The sequence below is a fragment of the Patella vulgata genome, chromosome 8, assembly GCF_932274485.2.
Source record: "Patella vulgata chromosome 8, xgPatVulg1.2, whole genome shotgun sequence".
Classification (NCBI taxonomy): domain Eukaryota; kingdom Metazoa; phylum Mollusca; class Gastropoda; family Patellidae; genus Patella; species Patella vulgata.
This window is the reverse complement of record NC_065886.2, coordinates 43,857,223-43,884,185: the sequence shown is the minus strand read 5'-3', so window position 1 is coordinate 43,884,185 and position 26,963 is coordinate 43,857,223. Positions and strand designations below refer to the sequence as shown.

The 26,963-nt window shown below is 35.6% G+C and overlaps 1 long non-coding RNA gene across 4 annotated transcripts; it reads left to right on the top strand.

The window, feature by feature from the left end:
* The first annotated feature begins 231 nt into the window (after window positions 1–231).
* On the top strand, window positions 232–26,354 carry LOC126830356 (uncharacterized). 4 transcript variants are annotated; one of them, XR_008789114.1, is made up of 4 exons: window positions 232–260; window positions 1,933–2,253; window positions 21,354–21,532; window positions 25,609–26,354. It is a non-coding gene; the product is annotated as an uncharacterized LOC126830356 (long non-coding RNA). The 4 variants fall into 4 exon arrangements; XR_007683823.1 differs by lacking the exon at window positions 232–260 and adding an exon at window positions 276–353; XR_007683824.2 differs by lacking the exons at window positions 232–260; window positions 1,933–2,253 and adding an exon at window positions 10,004–10,204.
* The last annotated feature ends 609 nt before the right edge of the window (window positions 26,355–26,963 follow it).

Here is a 26,963-nt window from a genome sequence, read left to right as displayed (position 1 = left end):
GCCTTCGGAGGCGTTTAATTGCTCTTTTTAGAACACAACCATATCTCACACAGCTAGCTAACAAGCAGAATGCTAACGTGTATTAACTATTAAAAACAGTTACGGCGTCCTAAGAAATCCTTTATATATACGTATAACTGTTTTATACAATATAACAAATTTCTATTGAATAATACAAGAACACTAACAGAGATTATTTATAGCGATATAGTTATGCGTTGTAAAATATCTAACAATACATACAAATATACTACATAAAGGTGAGTTTTCGCTAGTGATCAGAGCTGACAGTATAGATATGTCTACTGTCTTATGGTGTATGATTTTTCTTGATTTTTTTTCTAAAGTTCACGGTAAGAATAGATGTTGCATATGTTAAAATGTTTTTATTACGTCTTTTGGAATTACCAGACAAACTGTAGATGAAATAGCTGGAAATAATATTAAAATACAGATCAACTGCTCTCCTCCTATCAAACGTGACAGACGCACCGATCATTGATAATTTGCTTACATATTTAGTATATTTGAACTATCGTTATCTATTTCACTAACAATTGGCTGATCTGAGGGTCAATGCACTAGTAGTCGTCAACAGTGTGGTGACTAATGTCAAAATGAGTAACGTTGAATAACCTGAAATGCATCCTCAAATTAAGGGGACATCCTTTGGAATATTAGTAGATTTGGATGTTAGTAAATCGTGCCCCTCAAAGCGAAAACATAACTATTTCTTGATCTGTTGCTTACGAGGTTGTCAAATCATTATTACACAATCAAACGTATCGTTCTAGCATTCACATCCGAACGACTAGGCAGTTGTCCGTGTCAGGCCCTCGGTCCTGACAAGGGGAAACCACACCTGAAATTCCAGAGAAAACGTCTCGGCCAACACCGGAAGCGAACCCGAGACATCCAGTCTAGCGAACAAGCGTCTTACACACTGACATCAGTGAATAGTAGAATTAATAGGATACCCAATACCCAATTAAAATACAGATCTATATTTCGTTTCGTTTTTTATACTTTCGATGGCCTACCCTACATGAAGATCTGACAAGTTATAGTCAGAGTTCACGAGCGGCTTTTGACCCTATGACGTCAGAATTGATTAATCAATTAGCGTTGTCGTTTCTAGTGGTTTACCCACAGTTCCGTGCATAAAATGGCCAAGCACTCGCCGTAACAGACCGTGCCATTGGCCAATTGCTCACATCAAGTAGAACGCCTGTTATATAACAACTCTTCTAGATCCTAGTGTAGTAAAGACAAGTAAAACGAAATTTTGAACTATAAAGACGAAACGAAATAGGATCTGTATTTTAATCAAATTGTACAGATGCCTTGTATTTTAAGACTTTATTTTAACACATTTTCAACATGACTATAAAAAATGCACCCCGTTGATAAATCTACATATAATGTAGGAGCAGTTGATTTGGTGGACACATCATTCGACTGGATTGTTATAGAGGGTCATAATTTACCTTCTATAATTTAGGTAACGGCGTAGTTGCTGGTGTCCTTTCTTCTAGGTCACGTACATTCGGTGATAAGGGGCTCCCCATTGGTAATCTATATATCTGATGGTATCATATTCACAAGTCATGTAGGCTAAAGTAGGTTATAGTAATGGATTTAAAATTGAGCATGTTGTTCACTATTATGTTATGCGAGTCTTAATCTGATTTATTCCGTTCATAAGCATTTTTAATTTCATCAAATATAAAAAATGGAAGCGGAATTTATTCTTCTTAAAATTCTCATAAAATTTCAGCCAACCAACTTCGTGTCTGTTGTTAAAAACGGATCTAATTATGCGTCTTTAATAATCTTCTTTCGGGATACTACCATGGTACAACATGGTAGTGCTAGTTGACTAACTTCTATATAGAAATAGTTTTTAGTTACAGCAATTTGATTATTGTGTAGGTGCAGCAACGTTAGCGGATTGTGGTGATCCTGTAAATGTAGGAGAGTCTGCAAATTTAACATGTTACTTCCATGGAACGATCATTAACGGCATCAGATGGTATGGTGAAGATGCTTCTTCTGCTATTATTCAGTGTTTTTCCAGTAGCAATTCATGTGAAAATTATACCAGATTGTACCTTGTTGAACAGTTACACGCAGCAAATAATGAGAAATTCCTCATCAACAATGTATCAGAAACAGATTTTACCCACAGTTACAGCTGTGCCGATGGCCAACTAACCAATACTGAAGCGTCAAGCTGTAACCTAACCAGAAAGGGTAAGATGTTTCAAGAATATACAGTTTTGAAATACGAAATGTTTAAAATGTTTATAATATTATCAATATTTGAGGTCTGTGCTATTGATTATTTTTGATATATAAATATGCATGTTTAAAACAATGTTGTTTCTCGAATAGCAATGGAATATATGCTTTTATCGCTATGTAAGTATTAAGAAATTATTTCTACAAGTTAAATGAAACCATGGTTCAACGATATTTCATAAGTAAAGAAAGGTAAGTGTCATAAGTTAGAATGATTGGTTTAACCCAAAGTTTAAAGGTTTTAATCTATGACCGTGAGAGCGTAGCCTGTTAGTGGGCGTAATGTGTTAATGCGTGAAACCGGGATGTAGTGTGTTATTGAAAGTGTGTTGATCTATGATATCGAGAGTAGAGCATGTGTAATATGTGTTACTGTATGATATCGAGAGTATAGCATGTTATTGAAAGTGTAATGTGTAAATGTATGACATCGAGTGTATAGTGTGATATTGAGAGTATAATGTGTTATTCACAGTGTTAATCTATGATGTCTAGAGGTGAAGCGTATCATTACGTGTGTTAATCTGTGATATTGAAAGTGTAGCGTATTATTGATAGGGTGATTTGTTAACCTATGATATTGAGGGTGTGGTGTGTTATTGATAGGGTGATGTGTTAATCTGTGATATTGAGAGTGTGGTGTGTTATTGATAGGGTGATGTGTTAACCTATGATATTGAGAGTGTGGTGTGTTATTGATAGGGTGATGTGTTAATCTGTGATATTGAGAGTGTGGTGTGTTATTGATAGGTTGATGTGTTAACCTATGATATTGAGAGTGTAGCCTTCAGTGATAGGGTGATGTGTTAATCTGTGATATTGAGAGTGTGGTGTGTTATTGATAGGGTCATGTGTTAACCTATGATATTGAGAATGTAGCCTTCATTGATAGGGTGATGTGTTAACCTATGATATTGAGAGTGTGATGTGTTATAGAGAGTGTAATGATATTTAGACCGCAATGTGTTATAAAGAGTGTAATGTGTTTATCTATGATAGCAAGAGCTTTGCGTGTTATTGAAAGTGTAATTTGTTAATCTTTAATAATGATAGTTAGCCGGTTATTGAGAGTGTAATGTGTTAACCCATGACATCGGTAGTGTAATGTGTTTGTTAATCATGATATTGACAGTATAGTGTGTTTTTGCGGTGTAATGTGTTAATCTATGATCTCGAGGGTGTAGTGTTTGATTGAGAGTGTACTTAAGTCTAGCTCACAACCCGTCGTTCGTGCTTTCACACGCACGGGTCGTAGAGTTTGGTAGCTCGCAGACCAGCCGTAAAAACGGGAGAAAATTTTGGATGTGCATGGGTTTTCTAAAAATTTTCCCACGTAGACTGCCCATACACGTACGGCGGGTTGTGAGCTAGACTTAAGTCATATTGAGAGTGGAATATGTTTATCCGTCATATTGAGAGTGGAATATGTTTATCCGTCATATTGAGAGGGGAATATGTGATGCTAATATATGTCACATTGAGAGTGGTATATTTGATTAATCCTAATGGTCTTCCGTAACCTTTTTATTCCTTATAACAAAATTTATTCTAGACTTCACGGTATATGGCCTCAATTTGCCAAGAAACTGAATTACTGTTTTTTGTAACAAATGAAATGGGGTTTAACGTCCGACATTTCTGCACCAACTGGGCTAACGAAGAGGGATATACGTCATAGAGTATGTTGTAAGAGAAACTTTGTCCGAACAGCGACGCTACAGCCTACGCTTACAATCGAATTCCAACTGCCAAGCGTTCTTTCTGGATTTTCGTCCCATCCGAACGACTAGAGGCTGTAATAATGGCAAAGGTCCTCCATCCTGCACCATCAAGGGGAATCCATGCTGGGATATCCCAGAGAACTTTCTCGGCCAACACCAGGATCGAATCCCGGACTTTCTAGTTGGCGAGCCAGCTCCTTACTTACTGAGCTACCCTGGCTTCTCCCGCGTACGCTTTGGGTCATAAGGTGTGTCATTTAGCGAAGTAGCTTGGTTTCGATCCACACTTGTCACCTGCCTAACCTTGTGGGGTTTCTCCGGGTCTTCCGGTTACCTCCCACAAACTTAATTATTGAAATAAAATGGTACCACATGTTCCATTTCACTAAAACTTAGTTTCTACCCCAATGCGTTGCCGAGAAATAGACGATTTTTAAGGTGTATGACCTTTTTAGAGTCAAATATTATTCGATTTTCATAAACATTTTACCATTTGATTCCTAATACCACTTACGACCGAAACAAACCAATTTAGCATTGTTATTATTAACGGCGGAAGTGGCGTTAGTTTTGGCAAAATATTATTTTTAGCCTTCAAAGACGAGTTCACAGTGGTGTGATTCTTTCACTGGACAATCGAGAATGTGTTTTGTTTATTTTCTTTGATCTGTCAGCAGCGTTGGACGCCGTGGTTCAATAATCTATACTTGAGCCTTCATTTTATGTTCAAGCCCCTCTTAAAACGGAAAAGATGCCATCTTGTTAAGTTTTTGAGGGTCTCTTATCTTACGTTATCGAACATTATGATATGTTTTAAGTTTCATCTAAATCTGACAAAAATTGTGGGCTCAAGTTTGTCCATAAAGTTTGTACAATTCACATTTTGCGCAAAATCCTAGGGCTATGACCCAGGAAGTTGTGATCTGAAGCAGACTAAAATCGAACTCCTCCAAGTTAAGTTATGGGCACTAGAGTGTGCACAAACTTTGTATATTACTCCGTTTTGCGTAAAAGGCAAGGGCCATAACCAAAATCGAACTTCTCTAAGAGCTTTTGATCCTTAACAAACTTCGTACATATTGCATAGGCGTTGACGCAATACGTCCTCTCAATAGTTCCAGTGGGATTTATCGGCGATATCACCTTAGGCGTCATGTCCTATGAACGTCCAGTGGGCAAAACTCTGTTAAAGAAAATCCGAAAACTTCAGCCATCTTGGAAAATTGCGGCCATTTTGAAAATTCGTGTAGCTAACGTGATTTGCTTAATAAATGACCCTAAACGGACACCTTTGCAAATTTTGGTGCTTATATCCTGACTTGAACGCTTGTTACAGTCACCTGTCTGACGATTTTTTTTTTATAAACAATATTTATTCACAGAAATGGATTGAGGAACAGGCTAGTACCGCTCTCCTATATAACAGAAAATATATACAGAATTAAGGATATATAACCAAATTATGATCAAATCAATCTGAATAGTATAACAATAAAATGAACAAAAAGGGGCTATGTACATATTTACAATTTCAGGTTTGCCATATTCATATTTTTAGCTATTGGATAAAAGTTTTAATTGAACCTTCCGGAGATGTCTGGAAATCTAAAGGTAATGTTTAAAGGTAATACTTGAAATAATAATATCGTCAGTGCCTTTTAGTTTTAACAATATTTTATTCGTTTGAAAAGGATTGAACAACAGGCAAAGCCTATATGAGTTCTTTCCTAGGGATACAGAAAATAATAAACGATAAATATAACATATACATAAAAATAAAATTAAATATAATAAATTGTAAAATCGAACATATATACAGTTTCATGTGGAAATGATATATACGATGCAATTTTTTGATATTATACAACAATATTATGTAAAAGCGAATCAAAACCTTTGAGTACTTTTAATAAAATAATGGACTGCTTCAAAAATCAAGATATTGGAGGTGTTCGAAAGATCTGTAGAGCCATATAAAATTAGATTTAGATTAATAGTTTCTGTGAATACCTTTAATGAATTTAATAGTTCGATTCTGATAGCTGAATAAGATGGACAAGAGAAGAAAAAGTGGAAATTATCTTCATCCGAAGAATTGCATTTTGGACATTTTTTTGATTCAGATAGGTAGTGGTGGAAAAGATGAATATTGAGATTACTAGATTTATTTCTTAATTGACAGTGAATGATATTTTCCTTACGGTTTCCATAATGAAAGTAACTAGGTTTTTTATGTATAGGATACTGACTCAGGAGACTAGACTTAAAAGAATTGAGAGACGGTGATAACTGCACATGCGTAGGAAGACTATTCCATACTTTTATTGTGTTTGGGAAAAAACTTTTTATATAAGAAGACGTTTTACATTGTGGTATTTTCAATTTATGGTTTCTAAGATTGTAATAATTTGTTTCGGGTTGTATTTCCATTAGAATATCGGACAAATACTGGGGACTATAGCAATTAAGGATTTTATAAAAATAGACGAGTTTATGCTTTTGACGGCGTTTGAACAGTGGTTCTCACCCTAATTCATCAGTGCCTTTTAATGATGTCCGTATTGAAATAAGGTTTTGGGGTAAGTTAAAACCTGAATGTTTACGTGCATCGGAATGTAGAGGACAGGTTAAAAGGTAATGCTCGGCATCTTCAAATTCATGACCGTAAGTAGATAATGTAAGTGTTTCAGTTTTCAGTGGGTTGAAAGAGACCAGCCAAGTCTTTGTCCAAGTATTGTTCTTATCTAGGTAATGTAATATGCGTCATAAACACGTTTTGTAGATTTAGCGCTTTATAAATGGACGTATCAGTATCATTATTTATATCCTGCGTATGTTTTAAAGGCTGCGCTAAAACCGTGGCATTGTATGTATACAATTCTGTATTAATAATTAACGACCATGATTTGGCGTACAGGTTACTTACAACAAACCGACTTTAAAGTACCTAAGTCTCTAACTCAATATCATCCAAAACCTTCGACAATGAAAACATGAATAGTTTGTCAATTTTAATCAACATTGGTGTTGTGATCTTACCGGGAAAAGATGGGCTTCTGATATCCAATTTTTAAGACAAAATAAACATTTTTACGATTGGTACACGAATCGTGTACCATAATGCGTTTCAGCGCAATTTGTAACAAGCGACTTGGAAGAACGAGGTTAGACATATTCCACAAGTCATGTCAAACGGTGACCCCATATACTTATCTGGAGAGCATGCGCAATAAATACTATCGGTGAAGACTGGAATAACCAGACGCTAAGGATTGCCATTCGATTGAGACTTCTGGCGTATTTCGCCGAACACAACTGCTTTGAAATTAGAGTAAAAACGGAAACGATTGAATGTAAATCAGTTTATTTACATTCATATTACGTTATTATATACGTTGCGACCTATTTGTGTCAATTTGTAGGTCCCAAATATTAGCAATTTAGCCCCTTTAAATATGTCATACTGAAAGACAAATTGGTCATTAAATACCGACATTAATAATACAAACACTATTCATATGACGAGTACATCATTTCGACATCTTGTACAGATTCTAGTATGTCATATGTGTGCTTTTTACCCATTTACAATTTTCTATAAGATATACTTTAATGGGTTTTAATCGTGTTAACCGTTATGCACTTCTAAATAACATCAGGTGTTCACATCAGTTGAGTCTATCACTGTTATAATTTTGGATATTTCAGGTATACGGTACGATAGAAACTTGATCTAAATGTCGAATTAAATGTTTCACCCTAAACCTAAGTGACCTGACTAAGCGTGGGATCTATAAGCCTATAAAACTCTATGTTGATTTGTAAATAATGAAACTGTATGATTTATGTGTTTATTGTCCCCCGCCTTTCGAAGAAAGCAGGGGACTATTAAAATGGATTCGTCCGCCCGTCCGTCTGTCTGTCCGTCACACTTTTTGGGACACAATAACTCTCCTTCAAACTGACCTAGAATGTTCAAACATGGTGTAGGTGTTTATTAGGTCCATGCCTTGGTGGAGTTCGAAGCAGAGATAAGCAATTTGATGCTTTGGGACACGATAACTTTAGTTCTAATTAAGTGAGAGTGATGAATCTTGGTGCATAGTTTCATTACATCAATACCTTAACTTGGTTCGATGATGAGAATTCTCTGCTTAGGCTAAGGAGCAATAAGCATTTTGATTGGTCAAGACTTTGGAACATAACAACTCTGCTTCTAATTGAGGTAGAATGTTTAAACAGATGTAGATGTTCGTCTTGACTGAGTTCAATGATTAACATATCGAGCTAAAGCTAAGCAGAGATAAGAAATTTCCTTTATCGATGCTTTGGGACAAGATAACTTTGATTTTGTCTGATAGAGAGTGATGAAACTTAGTGTATAGTTGATAATCAGTTTGATTGCTCGATACTTAAATCCAAAAATGAATGATCGAGGACTATGGTTTTTATCGTACCGACTTTAGTAATGATTACCGAGGCTAGGCTTAAAATTCAAAAGCTAATATATCTGTTCATAGGTGAGCAATTTGACTGAAATTTTCAACATCTTCTATTTACGTTATCTATTTTTTTTAACTATTATAGCGCCGATAAAAGTCAACTCTTTATGTAATCTCCCATAATGTATCTTTAAAAATGCATTTTTATGTGTAGGAGACGATTGTAAGAATATAATATGCCAGATTTAGATAAAGAACATGTCGTTATCAGTATACTAGTTTAAAGAAAGATAATCAAAAATGTATATATTGAATATTTCCGTCAAATTACTTTATTCTTTTTAGTTGTAGGGGACTACTATGCGATTGTCTCGTTGCACTTTAATACAGAAAGAACATCTGACTATGTCCCATTAAAGATACCTTCCCATGTACAAACTGGGTGATGTACTGATGTGATGATATATTTGGACTAAAAACATTATTCAAACTAATTAATATTTCAAAACTTTGCTTCAAATCCCTCTCAAAACACTGTATTCGCAAGGGAATATCCCAAGCTATACCAAATATCTATTAAACGTCATGTTTGTGTCACGTGACTTCGCTGTCTCGGTAACTAGCAATGAGTGCTAAGCCGGGGGAGAATTAATTGCACATAAAAGACGGTGTTGTCTTTAATTGCTGTCCACTTAGCATAAATATCGAAGCCTAAGTAAATTCTAGAATTATCCCCTATCCACGTCTTTTTCTGCGTTCTTTTTTTTATCTCAGAAACTGTTGTACGTTTAAGTCTCTCACTACCAGGTTTATCAACACATACATCAAACGCTCCGTAACCCAAAGTAATCAGACAATACACATGCAAACTTTGACGTCACTCGAGCAGACAGCCCGTAATCGGTGACCTGTCAATTAGTGACACCTTCTCAATTTTGTCCTATGCACTCGCCGTGGGTGTTTTTCATGGAATCCAGCATTTTTCTTATATGATTGGGTGTCTCCACCTTCTATATATACCAACATTGTCATACTTTTATTGAAAATAACCACCCGATAAATACTTTTGTGGCAACGTATCTTTAAGACTTTGGACTTGATAATACCTGCGCAATGAAGCCTGTTTCCGGGCTATTCACTAAGTAATCTACTACTTTAGTATTGGGCATATTCACTCTAGCTCGGAGATTCAATAATTTATAAACAAGTTTGTGTAAATAAAAAAACTATTCAACATTAAAATATTTCTTTTTATAGCAGTCTCTACACTTCAATAAATGAAAATAGTGAATCACACCATTAACATAAAGCCCCACTCAATTGATAAAAAAACCACAGCCAGAAATATGACAATCTATTCATAAAGCTTACCACTGACTATCATGTGAAGTTCGTGTATTTGAACAACATGTTTACGATTTTGATACTTTATGCATTTCTTTGTACACATGTGCAATAGATCACAATATCCACAACCTATTTTTAAACATTTCCCTGTGCCCAACTTAAAAATATCTTTCAAAGGCATTTAGTGAAAGTATCATGTAATACAAGCAGTTTATTAATGGCAACGTTTCTACCCATTTACGTATGACGTGCCCAAAGCAGCCCCCATTTCACGAGTCTAAATAAAAACACACAGAAAACACCTTGGGATTCTCTAATGGAAACTGATTTCAAAGGAGAGAGAGGTACAGCAACATTGAATATTTTATCACCAAATTCCTATAGGAACAGCAAGTATGTTTTTGTTATGGGATCTTTGGGTACGTTTGGGTTTATAGTTAACCAAACGCTAAGGGAACGAGATTATTGTTACATCGATAGACTCAACGTGACATCAGCAAGGGTTCGATTTCGCAAACTAAAATAGCCAAAGACCCATATTTCAGTAGAGGCCATATTGAATCTAAAAAGGCGGTCAGATCTCATATATCCTGGTCTTATTCGATAGATACCAAAAACTACCTAATTGCCAATTTTCATGATTTTGTCAAGAATTGAACGTTTTTTTCACCCAGTGATTACGTTTCTAGTGTAAGGAAAGATTTGTAATATAAGAATCTTCAATGAAGAAAATGGAATTAAACAGTTAGAAGGTTTAATGGATCCATGTGATTTAAAGCGTCGACACATGGATCCAAAATTTTCAGAGTCTACAACAGAATACAATACAGAACAGCTGTATTCATCCGCAAAAAAAAATAGTACCTAAAATTCATGTACATTATATAGGTTTAAACGTCAAATGAGGTCAAATGAATAGAGACGTCTTTAATATATACTAAATATTCGTATCATCCCAAATCGACAATAAAACAGTGAGAAAAAGGAAAATCTAAGTAATGGCAATCTAATTAACATAAAATTTACGACATAATCGATTCTTCAATGTTTTGATGGTGATCATGAAGAAAATACATCTGTTCTCAGGAATCCGATAAGATTTTCAAAAAAAAGATTGTTATTCCACAAAGTCGAAAGGTATGTTAGATTTTTCATTCAGTCAAGTTAGAGCGAATTTATTGCCGTCCTTTGAGCTCCAAACCCGATAGAAATGAAGGCGGAAGTGGCCTTAATAGTTTTAGAGATCACTACGTGATGGCGCTCCTGCGTCACGACAAACGGGGCCGATTTGTCAAGGCGACCCAACTAGTTGACTGACTCCAAATATCGATGATGAAATTGTATACCAAAGATTTTATATCAATATTTCAGCCATGATTCTTGAAATATTGCGTTTTGGAAAACATAAAAGATTTATATGCTTACTTTCTAGAATTTGTAATGAAAGATTAAAATGAAATTTAATATAAAATATGAAATGAGTTTTCATTTATTTTTGGCTCTAAAAATACCTATAACATGTTCGGGAACGATATTATAGAGATAAATATTGATTTTTGACAATGAATGGATGTTACTATAATGCTTTGGACTTCTTGTGTCGAATAGTAAATTTACTGTTTGTCCTTCTGCTGTTAATTTAAAAGCAATTGTTTTGTGGTGTTTTGAAAAGTGTGGACACAGATTTTTAGGCGGCGTAAGCGAATTTCCTGAATGCGTTAGTGGAGTTCGATGAGGAGCATTTTCTGCTTAGATAAGCAGAGATAAGCAATTTGATTGATTGATTGATGCTGAGGGGCACGATAACTTTGATTCTATAAAAGTGAGATTGATGCAATTGGGTGTTTAGTTTCATTACACCAATACCTTGACTAAGTTCGATAAGCAGAACGATAACCAATTTGATTAGTTGATTAGCTCGATAACTGATTGGTTAATGTTTTGGAACACAATAACTTAATTTGGCGAGAGTGACAAAACTCGGCGTATAGATTCCTTATATCAATACCTTGACTAAGTTTGATGATGAGATTTTTTTTTCTTAGGCTAAGTAGCAATACGAAATTTGATTGGTCAAGACTTTGGAACACAACAACTCTGCTTTTAATTGAGGTAGAATGTTTAAACTTGATGTAGATGTTCATTAGGCGGATGTCTTGAACGAGTTCAATGATTAACATTTTCCTCTAAAGCTAAGCAGAGCTAAGTAATTGCATACGTCGATGCTTTGGGAAAAGATAACTTTGATCCTAACTTATGGAAAGTGAAGAAACTTAGTGTAGAGTTTCACTGCCAGGTACATCAAAACCTTGACTAACTTCGACCGTGAACATGTTCTGCTTAGATAATCAGTTTGATTGCTCGATACTTTTCAAAATTAATTAATGAATCAGCCTCGCTGTTGGCTTGGTCTGTCTGTGACTAAAGCCGAAGATGGTTGGAATGTCATCTAGTTCTAAATGGGTTTTGTTTCTGTAGCCCCAACAATTCACCATGCCAATCCCACACATAGCATTACTGTCGTTATCGAAATGGTTGGAAAACACAGTCTTGTCGCTGAACTTGAATTTGTCGATTTTATGACTGGTACCAATGTTCCAAAACCTGAAAATTTCTCTGCCCCTTTCCATTGGTCTACTGGGTGGGATTGGGGAACTCTAAAATAGGTCACTTTCAAATTTTGCCGATCTTATTTAAACACCCCAAACCTGCACACCCAGGCATGTCACCTGTAAAGCTTGTGCATTCTGACGTCAACAGTTTAATCTTAGTTGTGATTGGCTGAGGATCATCGATAGCGGGGAAAAGGGCGCTGTCCATTGTAGTGATACTTATTAAGTAAAATAGCCTTTTTGGCCTTGAAAATTTAATATTTTCAAAACAGAAGCCTTTTTAAATAGAATATTTTTTATGATTAAGCAAAACAACATGCTTGGTATGTGTGAAATAGCTTTATTTAACGACTGCTTCCAGCGAAGTGATTTCGCCGACAAAACCTTCTTAGGTGAACTTTTCCTTTAAATACGGACTTCAATATGTCACTGTCATTTCATTGTGATGAGCAACCCAGAAACTCAAAATAATTTTTTTTTATGTCAAGCAGGATACACCTCAAATGCAAAGTTTACAGGTGTAGATATTAAAGGTAGAATATGTTTATCTATGATATTGATGTTTATCTGTGATATTGACAGTTGAATATCTTTATTTATGATATTGAGAGTGAAATGTATTTATCTCTCATATTGAGAGTGGAATATGTTTATCTATTATATTGAGAGGTAAATATCCCTTATAACAATAATTTTTGGATTTCACCGTATGTGATGTTAATTTGCCAAGAAACTGAATTACTGTTTTTTGATAATAATTAAATGTTCACGGTCATTGGTTTATTTCCAATGGATTTTTATGCATTCGGGGTCGCACCAATAGTGGTAATATAGCTTAAAGTCAGCTAGCAATCTATCAGAAATAAAGTTTCAAGTCCATCAGTCAGCTAACAATCTTTCATAGATATAGTTTAACGTCCATCAATCATCTAGCAATATAACCAAAATACCAATCTGATTAAAATACAGATCTATATTTCGTTTCGTTTTTTATACTTTCAATGGCCTACATTACATGAAGATCTGACAAGTTATAGCGATAGGTCACCGACTTATGACCCTATGACGCCAGAACTTTGATTAATCAATCAGCATTGATGTTACTATTGGATTACCCACAGTTCCGTGAAAAACACGCCTAACGCTCGCTGTAACAGACCGTTTCGTTTCATTGGCTTATCCCTGACACCAATCAGAACACGAGTTAAATAACAACTCTTCCAGATCCAAGTGTTGTAAAGACAAGTAAAACGAAATTTTGAACTATAAAAACGAAACGAAATAGGATCTGTGTTTTAATCAGATTGCCAAAAAACAAAAAACAAATAATCAAATCTGAAAAAAAAATAGTTTGGCTGATGGATTTATTAGAGACGTCGGTATTTTATTAATTGAATAAACAATTAAGTGTATTTGCTGTATACAATACCTGCATATCATTCTATGCCATATGCTTATCTGTGACCTATGTAAGGGTACCCAACCATAAATAAATATCTCCAATATATCTCGACAATTACACCACAATATTTATATATACTCTTCAAAAAAAAAGTATTGAAATGCAAATACCTATGCAGGTTGTGATATGATAAAGAGTCATGGATATTTGACATGCTTTTAAAGTATGTTCACGGATGAAGAACTTGTCGCCCCAACAGAACCATACGCGTGGGAGGGGTTCATTGTCAAATTTGACACTTCAAGGAAGGGTTGATGAAAAGTGCCGCGTGCTGGTTTATCTATCCATGTTGGCTTTAGATTTACTGTTTAGCGTATCTTTGCTTTAATGTGTTACGTTTAATTTGATCGGGAGACGTGTTCGTCAACGTCAACCGACAACACTGCAAGAATCGGCCGTGGTACTGCAAGAGGAGTGGGTCAGATTGCCCCAAATCGTGATTGGACGGTTGATTAGAAGCATGCCACAACGAATTGCTGAATGTCTGAGGATTGGTGGAGCAATTACTCTTTGCGAGTGAAATGGGGCCGTCAGATAAGCCGCCTATATGAACTATTTATGTTCCTGTGTAGGCAATTGGCCTGTTATTAACATACACTGGTTACCTCTAATTAAAACAGCAGTGCATTTCCGCAGTTTTGTATTGTTTTTGAATATCCCCTACTTTTTTTTTGAAGAGTATATATACCAAGAATTAAATCAGTTACGCATATTTATAGTCACTAAATAATCGGTCATATTGTACTTAATAACCTATGACCACCATCTATAAATATTAGACTGAAAATGGTTACGAGTGTCGGGCCATAACATCCGGGCACTTTTGAATAAAAAATAAATTACGTGCCGTTGTTTTGAAATTAGTCTCGCTTTAACTACTTGTAGTCTGATTGACGGGCCACGATAATCACTACTTTTTTTACCAAACATAACAGAAAGCTGGAACAAGAAATTGAATTTAGAAACACGCGCGTTAGGCAACTCAACATTTGTTTTAAGAACCTTGTAAAAGTAAAATGAAACTACTGCTAGTTTCATGTTCTTGCCTAACCCGAGTGTTTCAGAGATATTATTTGTACTAAACCAAAAGATGCCGCTCCTAGCGGTATAGTTAATGATAAAGCAATTTAAAAAATTATTTCTAAAGCTGCTGTAATAACCAAAACGCTAAATATTACTGCTATTCAGAATCGTCAACAATAGATTTGTTTACGACTGTAATAGTTGATAGCTGTGTAGAGAATTTCACGTGCGAAGGCTTCATAGACTCTTATGCTGAGTGTTATTGCACTGCGTTATTAGCCAGAAATCACTTCGAGACAAGCCACTGAAGCGTGCACATTCGCCGTGTCGAGTTCATCTTTTCTGTAGGGGACATTTTTCGCTGCATGGGACACCCTACCTATGTATGTTTCATACTGGTGTTTAAAGCATTCTACATTGAATGATGAATGAAGCCATGGAGCGTGACTGTCTTTTTACACCCAAGTTAGCAATCTATATCTATTTTGGGATGTATGATTCGCCCCGTTAATAATAAAAGTATCGAACATGACGACGTATATACTAATGTTTGCCATGCACCATGATGGTCATTGTTCTGCAGTAAAATGCGCGTATGCTATCTGGATCGGATGTAGGAGTTTGGAGACCGTATTATGGTTTTAAGTATACGACAAGGTATGTACGACTCATTAATATGTGTTTGTGAAAATGTGGTTTTGTATATAGATACAAGCCTTAAATTCTATGACACCCGTAAACGTTCTCACTGGGATGAAATTGCATTTTTTTTTTAAAAAAAACAAAATAAACACACCCATCGTAAAATATAAAAAAAAAATAATTTGACTTGAAGATATCTCAGATTGCTTTTGTGTATCCCTTGCCAACTACAATATTGTGGAAGCTGAAGCTCTTAATATGATTCAACTCTGTTCATTATTTATAAAGATATGATGACTTGAAAATTTTCAACATTCATCATCCGCTGCTGCCACCATACGCCAGCATACAGTCAGCACACACCAACGCCACCTATGATTTCGCTGACATCTTTTGATGCGCATCTTTTAAATCAAGTTTTATCCAATCCGAGATAGTATCTTCTGTTAATCTTTTGAATTTGTTTTTTAAATTAAACTAATATTTCTAACTGTCGTTTGTTTGTCTATCTGTTCAGGGTCGGCGGCTACACTAGGGCTGTACCGAGGCTGACATTTGGTGTATGGCGGCATCTAGGACCGAGGAGTAACATCGGCCTGGTGGGTGCTATAACATTGACGGACAATGTATATGTATTGTTTTTATGGTCGACAATTTTTTACAAGAGGTACGAAACTTTTCACAGGGGGGGGGGGGCGACCCCGTAGTTACGGGCCTGCATCAAAGCTAACTTTAACTGTGGGCCCGATCAGGGCCCCCACAAGTCCCAGGACAAAAGTTTCAGTGGCGCCCACCCCTTGCTTACTGTAACTGCTTTGTTCAGTGTATGTGCTCAGTTGATTTTCTATGATTAAAGTAATTTTAAAATATTTATACTTTTAACACTTTATCTAAATAACTATTTATTAAATTAACTTATATGTAAAATATTTATGTTTATTTCCCCTACAACCCTACATAAATATGTGAGAGCCCTGGACCCGATTGTCAAAATTACGCATCTGTAACACCTTTGTGGTGGCTAAAAGATTTTTTGATTTTCGTACCATCTGAACGACTATATACTGTCCCTAGCCAGGCCCTCCATCCTGCACCATTGACAAGGGGGAACCACGCCGGAAAACTCGATCAACTTAGAGGTTATCACGTCTAGCCTACTCAAAACAAACTAGATCACATGGGGACTAATACACCTTACGAGCTGCAGGATGAAAACTAGGTCATTTCGGGACTAACATATGATTCATTTTTATTTCAATAAGTCGCTTGCGCGTAGGGGTCTTTAGTAGTGGGGCAGGGGGACCGGAGGAACAGGAGAAAATCCACGATGTTGGCTCAGTTTCCCTACTCATTGTCACGTTCAAGCGGGGAATCGAAACCACTGACCATTGACAGACCTTATAATCTAAAGCGCAAGTCTTAGACCATTTGGCCACCGAACCCTTTTTGTTACGTCCAGCAATGACATTTGGGTCCATCAAAGTCGTTGTGATGTAAAGCGACTTCTTTAAATAAAGGTTAATTACCGTGAAATACCCACTGACCTCCAAATGACACGTATCAAAATTAGAGACAATAATTATTATCCTAATCTGGTAAACTACTAGTCATGATAGGACATATCTATTGAAGCGTATCAGAGGTCGATGATAACTTTTTATTCCCGATTGTCTCGGTCTATTTCCAACGAAAAGTAGGAGAACATCAACGAATGTGTAACAGGGTACAGGAAAAGGGAATAATCGTTTTAAAATGTACGTTCTATTGGAGGTTAGTAATATTTCGTATTGAATGAGAGGGGGGCGGGGGGCTGTGTCGATACCGGAACACTCAGTATATGCTATACCCCAGCATTGCTGTATCTATGGACGTAAACTTGGGAACAGATTAAGATTCCCACAAAAATCAACACACAAAGTACACTGGAATCGACAATTTTATTTTTCACCCCAATCAAAGACGGAGAGCTATATTAATTCAAATTTGTTTAACGTTAAAGCGAGAATTTCATATTTTCTAAGAAAGTTAAAACATAATTATTTCTATGTCTTTTGCTCAATAGGTTGTCAAGTCACTATTATACGATCATAGGTATCATTCTCACACTTAAAAACCATTCACCCCGGAAATAATAACACAATTACCTCCCTTGTTTTTCTATTCTCCCCCCATGGAATAGCTATCTTCAAACGTTTGAATTTGAAGTTGAAAATGATATTTTTGCCAATTTCTCAACTGGCAATAGTGAATTATAGGATTAATAGGATTATTCTTTAACAAGGTAGGACTGTTTATAGATACCATCTCTTTTAAGGCTTTATTTTAATACATTTTAAAAATATAACTTAAAAATATGAAATTATCGCTTTAAGTGCTAGACAGGTTGCTTATAGATGTCTCTTCAACTATTCATTATATCGCAGAAATCGTTTTAAAAGGTTCCGGGCCCTGTTTCTCGAAATCTTAACCAAAGATAAAATCCAATTTTAGTAGATACTTCAATTTTGATTGGCTAAGCACTATAATCAATCTAATATTATCCGATCAAAGTACTAAAATTTGGATTTTATCTTAGTTAAACTTTCGTGAAACAGGCCCCATGTCCGTTACCTGTGGGGGAATTTTTGCCAGGACCGCGATGTTTCCGCATTTCAATTATCAAAGGTTCTTTTACGTACACGCGATCGAGACTCCATAATGTAAGCAAGCACTTGATTTGATTGAACTACTCCGAGAAACAGACCAGCATTCTGTTACACTGTGATGATACAAAAGTCATACAAATATTTGTATTAATTATTAGACTGACTTTAATAACCATTTCCTGTTTGCTTGTTGATTTTTTGGCTTTTAGACTCTGGTTTTCAATAAATTATATCGAAGAGAAGACGTAGATGAATAACTTGCCAAGTTTATTAGAAAATATTTGATAATCTTACAATCGGTGGTCTGTAGTGGTCACTTGGTGGTTTATTTGAATTGTCTGCCCCTTATTAGAACATGGGGTGGGGGGGGGCTCAATTAATGACCGAATTGGCCTTTAATAAGTCGGTCGACGCTTTAAACAACCCTTGATTTCTTTTAGAAGCTCGACTGTATGCTTGAGTTGTTTAAAGGTATGATAACAATATGCATGTTTTCAATAGAACGTACAAGTATCTATATATATATACACTTTAATTATAGATACGCCTTTCTAATCACAAATTTACAGCGTTAAGGTGAATTTTAACAAAATGATAAATTGTACGCTCTCGCGACACTATATTATAATTATGACATGTTTATGACAGTACTCGGTTTTATTTTAAATTAAACAAAACCTCTTATAACTAGATTTACATAACATCTACGTTGGTGTCACGTCATGTTAAAAGGTGAGAGAGAGAGAGAGAGAAATGGGGTAAGTCCACTCGACACGAACTAGGTCATTTTGGGACTAACATATGGTTTAATTTTATTTACATAATTCGCTTGCGCGTAGGGGTCTTTAGCAGTAGGAGGAAACCGGGGGACCCGGAGAAAACCCACGGGGTTGGACAGGCGACCCTACTCCTTGTCACGTACAACCGGGGATTCGAAACCACGCCAGTCGACTCAATGACAGACTTTATGATACAGCGCGCGCACGCCAACCATTCAGCCATCCAACCCCCCATGTTAAAAGGTGGGATAGCCATCAAGACAATATGGTTCACATGCAGAATCAAACGATAACTATAATATAGGGATGTACAATGTGTATAAATATGAAAGTTATAATAGCCCTTTATCTGCGTTTGATGTTTATGGGTAAATGACCTCTAGTCTATTGACATTCATCGATTCATTTCTTTACTTCTACATGAATAAATTGGACTATGTGTATTTTTGTCAAATGCCCGGGAGACAAGTAAGAAATATACTTAAAAACTTTTTGTAATATTTTTACTTGATATTATTATAATCTATTGTTAAAATAATATTTTATTCTACGTATGTATATAACTGGATCTGGATGACTTGTATTATAACATCTGAAGACGCCTATGGCAGACAACAAGATTATGATTTGATTTATATAAGAATGAAGAATTAAAGGTTGTTGACGTTTCTTTTAAACTGGGTTTATTTATATTTTTTTATCTACCGTAAACACAGGCATGCTCTTATTTAACGGTGTTTGTCCGGACGCCACTGCAATACAGACCTACACTTCTGCGCCGACTGGGATAGTGTGCCATGTACTATGAGCTTCGTTTGTTCTGACAACCGCGCTATGACCTACACTTTATTTCGGATAACATTCGCCAACATGTGCACGGGATCTAAACTTTTCGTCCCACCCGAACGAACGACTAGACCTTCTTCCTTTCTTGTCATATAATGCTAATTAAAATATATTACACGGGCCTATATAAAATGTGGAATTAACACTCTAAATGGATGGATAATATTTATTGCATACATAGCGATGAAGTGTCTAGTCTAGTCTGCTTATTACAAGGGTCTGGTGATAATGAGTACGTGAGTAGCAATATGCGCCACTTGCACAGCGACTTTTGCGCCACTTTTTGCTATCCGTTTTGCTACTATTTTTGCGCCAGAAATCACAAACGGGTTTTATTCAGCGAAATTATGTGTAATTTTGCGTTATTCAGTACGAATATCATGACGTCATAATTGGCATATCAGATTAGTGCACAATATTGTTTTCACGGAAATTATGTGGTTTGCCCTATTCAGTATCAATATCATGACGTCATAAAAAAATTGGCATATCGCAAATTAGTGCACAATATTGTTTTCAGAATTATCGTGATTTTTTTCATATCATATCATTGCATTTTCGAATTGCTAATTTTTTTAATGAAACAATCATTCTGATTTTCCATATCTTTCGTTTTTCAATATGTTTTTATCAGAAAAGGGGCGTGCATGTCAAGAGCAAGTCCATGGTAAGGGTGTTTTTTTGTGGATTTGCTCATGTCTACCCCACCCCGTCTTCCAGTTAAAGATCCCTACTCTCAAGCGAAAAGTTGAACCATTTGTTAGACCCGAAATGAAATAGTTACACCATAATTTCTTTCTCAATCTCTATCTGGTGCCTGAAAGGATGGATATTGTAAACTTTATTTATGTATACAGATTCCCCACTAGTAATCTAATAAGGGTCCTCTATACACATAGCAAATAACGAGGGTAAAGTGGTGTCCATCAAATCTATTCAGTTGATTTAATAGGATTTCTTTTATTACATATTTATTTTCTGGAAATGCGGGTTTATTTCACCCCAAAATCGTTTTATTCCGAGCTGATTCATCTGGGCCATTTCACCCTAAAATTACACAAGTACATGTAGTTTCATAAAAGGGTTGTTTCACCACAAAAAAAAAGAAATAAAAAGCAATATGAAATTTAATTTTAATATGCTAAGATGCTAGTTTAATATCCCATAAAAAAATTCAAAAAAAGCGAGAGAGAGAGAGAGAAATGGGGTTTTAAGTCCACTCGACACGAACTAGGTCATTTTGGGACTAACATATGGTTTAATTTTATTTACATAATTCGCTTGCGCGTAGGGGTCTTTAGCAGTGGGAGGAAACCGGAGGACCCGGAGAAAACCCACGGGGTTGGACAGGCGACCCTACTCCTTGTCACGTACAACCGGGGATTCGAAACCACGCCAGTCGACTCAAGGACAGACTTTATGATACAGCGCGCGCACGCTAACCATTCAGCCATCCAACCACCCTCAAAAAAAGCATATATGAAATTTTAATAAGCTAAGATGCTAATTATCCCTTATTTTCTATTTTTCTAGATTGTGATCTGATTCGGTGAATATCTATTCCAGAGTAATGAAGTGAATTGAATATATCAACATGGAATATCAACTACCGATACCAATACATGTATTATGGCTTATCATATTAACCACTATAATATCAATGTTAGGGTTGTTGGCTCTTATCAGTGTTTTATATTTTCTATTAAACAAACGTACGTATTATTTAATCAATCTTCAGGGTATAATTTATATCCCTCTACTAACCTTTATAAGGGGAGTGCTATTTTTCTGAACGTCGGTTATTGGTAATTTATGATTGATATGGTGGGGAATACAACATTAATATTAGAAAAGGAAAAACACTCTTATAACAAGGAACGTGGCGGATTATGGACACAGCTCATCAAATATTCCCACGCCGTCACCCCAGGACGAAAGTTATTTTTGGTCTTTCTCTCCATTTCCCCTTTTCTCCCTTTTGCGTAGCGATTTTTGTTGGCGTACTGGTGTAGAATCGATGAAAAGGATTTGAAAATACATTTTCTGCCAGGTTTTGTTGAATATTCCCGTTTTTGGAGCGGAAGGATATGAGAGTTGAGGGGTTCTTTAGGTTGAAATGTAGGGTGGAAAATTGCATGCTTGGTAGAAAGGACTACCCAACGGAAATTTGGGAAAATATTATAGTCCATGTGACAGGTAGATATTCATTACCAATTTGATTTTCACTTAGCCTTAGGTCTGAAGTGTCCAAAATTGGGGGTGGGGGTATTTGAAATAGTGCGAGTCGGGGATGCCTTCATAACTCCTCAACAGTTCCACCTATGGATGTGTAATATAGTTCAAAATGTTCATAATATACTTTTGCAACTGCTGGTATATGATATATGTTGTTTAATTAATATTATCAGTTTTAAAATAAAAGCTTAATCCGAAAAAAATCAACATTTCGATTTTTTTCATGTCTATTCATAAGTTTACTAACAAATGGTGTTCAGACCCATATAAGCCAAATTATCTATTTCGTCAACTAAAGTGATTTAATAGATATCAGAAACATTGATCATAAAAAATAATCTCTAATATGGGTGTCTCAAATCCAAGATGGTGGAAATTCAACATATTGACGCTACCAAATTTCCTAAAATGACCAATTTGTCAGATAATAGTCATTTCATTGTTTGATATGACATGTACTATCCAACTGAAAGGGTGCTCAGTATTGCTGAACTTAGAATTATTCTAAACAAAAAGTTTGAAAAATCCAAGATGGCGGCAAGGGTTTCCCTAAAATGAATGATTTTTATACGCCCACATTAAAATGTGGCCGTATATTGTAGTCGCGTCCGTCCGTCGTCCACAATTGCTTGTGGACACTCTAGTGGCTCAAGTTAATATCCGATTGACTTTAAATTTATACACAGTGTTTAAGGTCATGAGACGAAGAATCCTATTGATTTTCAGCGATCACTTCAAAATATCTTGTGGACGCTCTAGAGACTAGATTGATTTTAGATTTATACACAGTATTTAAGGTCATGAGACGAAGAAACCTGTTGATTTTCAGCGATTTTCGATAATTACTGCCAGAGTTATGGCCCTTGGTTACTTTGAAAAATCTTGTGGACGCTCTAGAGGCTAAATTTAATATCCGATTGACTTGAAATTTATACACAGCGTTTAAGGTCATGAGACGAAGAAGTCTATTAATTTTCAACGATTTACGATAATTACTGTCAGTTATGACCCTTGATCACATTAAAAACACAACAGAGACTATATTTATACACAATGTTTGGGGCCACGAGACGAAGAAGCCTATTGATTTTCAACGATTTCCGATAATTACTGTCAGGGTTATGGCCCTTGATCACCTTGAAAAATGTTGTGGAGGCTCTAGATTTATACACAGTGTTTAAGGTCATGAGACGAAGAAATCTATTGATTTCAAGCGATTTCCAGAGTTATGGCCCATGATCACTTTGAAAAATTTTGTGGATGCTTTATAGACCAAAGTTATCATCTGATTGACTTTAGATTGATACAGAGAGTTTACGATTTTGACATAAACAAATATATTGATTTTCATTGAATTTTGATAACTTGAACAGCTAAATCAATGATATTCAATGTTTCGTATACTAAACGTTAGCATGGGGCAGAACTAAAAGCCAAACAAATTCTAATGATTCTCTGATAATTACTTAAAGAGTTGTTACACTTAATCAGACTTTTAGTGTATTATAGAAAAAAATACGCGCCAACTCTTGTTGACTGCTCGGATGACTTACCTTCTGTGGGCGTATGTTTCGTTGCCTGGCAACCTATCTTTTTATATAGCTTATAATATCTATTTTGTAGGGTTTTCAGAGTCACCGAACTTAAATAAAAACTCAAAAATGAATGCTGAAAATGATGTTAAATGATAATGCTAAAAATGACACATCCGACCCTCCACCACACCCTATAAACAATATAATGCGGCATATGTAATTGATTATACTGGATCTCACAGATCACACGTAAATTCCACCAAAATAGTGAGGCATTTTAATTTCGTCTCCTATGCCTTTGCACCATTTTTAGTCGAATTTAGAATTGTTTATGATATATCCAGTTGTTAGGTTCTCTTATTCGTTCAGAAATGGTAATGTGGTCCGTTATTACATTAAATTTGTATATTATTTTACAGGTATAAAATGTTTCCGTGTTATCGAATGAACAATTTATTGTTAATTCGTGTAGAAAGATATGGTGTTAAAACGTGTTGCCAATTTCCGTATTTCATGGTAGACCGTAACTTATCATAAAAATTAATTTGTACATTATTTTACAGTTATAAAAATGTTCCCGTTTTATCGAATGAACAATTTATTGTTAATTCGCGTAGAAAGATATGGTGTTAAACGTGTTACAAATTAACAACTGGTATATTAGTCGAGTATTTTACAGCTTCAAGAAAGTTTACGTTTAATCGAAAATTCCAGTAAACAATTTATTTTTAAGTTGAAGGGAGAGTCCTACAAGTGGTAGGCCATATTAAATGTTGTTTAAATGGGTATTTTCATAAACTTTGTATGCAGAAAGATTATTATACTGAAGGTCGTCTGGATAGAAAATAAGATTTTGTGTGAAAAAGTTGTCCTGGAAAAATGGGTTTACTAACATCAAATATCTGTTTCATCGAAAATTCAAATAAATAATTCATTTTTAGAGATCAATTTTAAATTCAATGGCTACGAAAACCCTATATATGATATATCACAAGCCTTATCTTGCGTGATACTCACCCATCTTAACTAGAAATTCATTTTTCGAGAAATTTTGGCAGCCATTTTGGAAATCGGACAGAACCCCAACCGAAAATGACGTCACAGAAGTGATATAATCTCAAAATTGTCTTCAGTGACAAATTTTGACTCAGAAACAACCCGTCCCCAAATATTGTTTCCATTGTGACACATTAGCTAAAACGTTCATTAAGTTGGTACCCTGCCTCGCCGACGTTCAACATTTTAAATTTGACAGTCTACTTAAGACTTTTGTTGAGTTTGCGACCACCGCAGCTGTACAGGGAGGACAAATGGCCGTATTTATGTATGCCAAATGAATAACTTAAGAAGACAACACACATAATTTGGCTAAAATTACTCTGAACATGATTTGGTAGTAAACTTATAAAATAAATCATAAAAACCTGAAAAAAGCCAAAATGTTGCTTTTTCCAGAATAATCTGTTGATTTGGAATATATATGATTTATTAAACAACAACTATCATATAGCAGCCGGTGTAGCATTGCCTTGTGATTGTGAACATTGTGAGATACATTACATATCCATAGGTCAATCTGTTCAGGAGTTATGAAGGTTTCCCTGATGCGCTCAATTTTAATGAAATAACGGTGGCCATTTTTAAAGATGGCCGCCAAAATGGAATTTAGCAAAGTGACCCGGAAATCCATCAATCAAATTTCAACACTTCAACCACCGGGCTAACTGAAAATCATGGTTGAATTTATTCATCAAATTGGTAATGATGCTCCAAAATCCGAGGTCTGTCACATGGGCTGTTAATTAAAATTAACGTCAATGGGTAAATTATTGGTGATCTGTGGCCTGTTATGCAAGACCTAAATCTGCCTATTGCGTTTTTTTTTCTGTTATATAAATTATTATTTAGATGTTATTCATATTTGTTCATTATCTATTTTTAAACTATTATAGCAAGAGCAGTCGGCTCTTTATCTAAACCTTTTAAAATGCCTTTTTAATATTTGTTGCTTGTTTCAGATATCTTAAAAGATAACAGATTGTTTGGTAGTAAAACTAGGGTCTGGCCTGTCTACACAGAAGGACATTTAGTATAAAAATAAAGCGTCACATATAGATATTATGAAACCAACGAAACCTGTAGCCCCGGTTTCCCAGGCGGCCATTAGGCAATTTAATGTTAACAAATATATGGACTTAAAAGTGTTCTTTAGACAGTAATCGAAATGATTTTATTAAAACGTAAAAAGATGGGTTAGGTGCCATATTGAGCTCAATGTATCTGGATGGAAAAGAAATACCGTTCAAGCATCAGCTAATGATTTTAGAGAAGGATAGGACGGCGGTGTGAAACCAACTGGAACAAGTCAGAAATTCCGTTGTGCTTGATCAACTTGAATGGTTTTAGGATTATGCATTTTAGTAAGACTGTATTATATTGTGTATGATCTGAGAGTCTGGAATATTGTACCTACCCCAGTACACTATGTCACAGTTATGTTCGTGTTAGTTATGTTATTCTAAGTTATATCATCCGTGTTGATCATTGATGTTGTGGTTCTCAGTTCGGCACTCGATTCACCGTTTTCGGTTGGCCATGACCCTTTTAGAATGCAAAATTCCAACCCGTGAAATGTGATAACGACTGGAACACAACACACTGATCAGAAAATTAAATTCGGGAGATTGCATTATTTAAATAATTGTTTTATTTTATTAAATTTATCTATATTTATATTGTATATAATAAATATGATTTTAATGATCACGTTTAGTATAATATACCCTTTAATGTATTTTGAGCATGGCTCGGTCCTTGGCCACTTTGAGGCCCGGTCGTCAAGTGGTAGCCAGGACAAAGGTGTACTGTTATTTTATCTGTTTTCCAGACCTTTGTTTTTGAGAATCTCTACATATTAATTACATGATACGTTCTTCAGAGGTATTCGTATAGATCGTCTTGTAAGTCGTGCAGCTGTGCCCAATGCAATACCGAAATGAAATGAAATGAGGTCGCGGGTTGGCTCCCTGTGTTGGTCGAGAGAGTTCATCGTAAATTTCCGACTTGGTTTCCCCCTTGTCTGTGATGCAGGACAGAGGACCTGGCAATGACAGCTGTCTAGTCCTTGGGATGGGTCGAAAACCCGAGATCCTGTGTACACATAGGCATCACGTTAAATATCCCTGGGCAGTTGGAATTCGATAAAAGAGTAGGCCGTAGCGCCTGTATGGCGTTTCCCCGTCTTCATTAACCCTGTCGGAGCAGAACGGTAGGACGTTAAACCCTATTTCATTCCATTTCATTTTAAAAATAATAGACTTTAGTCCTTCCAAACATTATACTAAGATCATTTGATAAAAGGTTATATATTAAA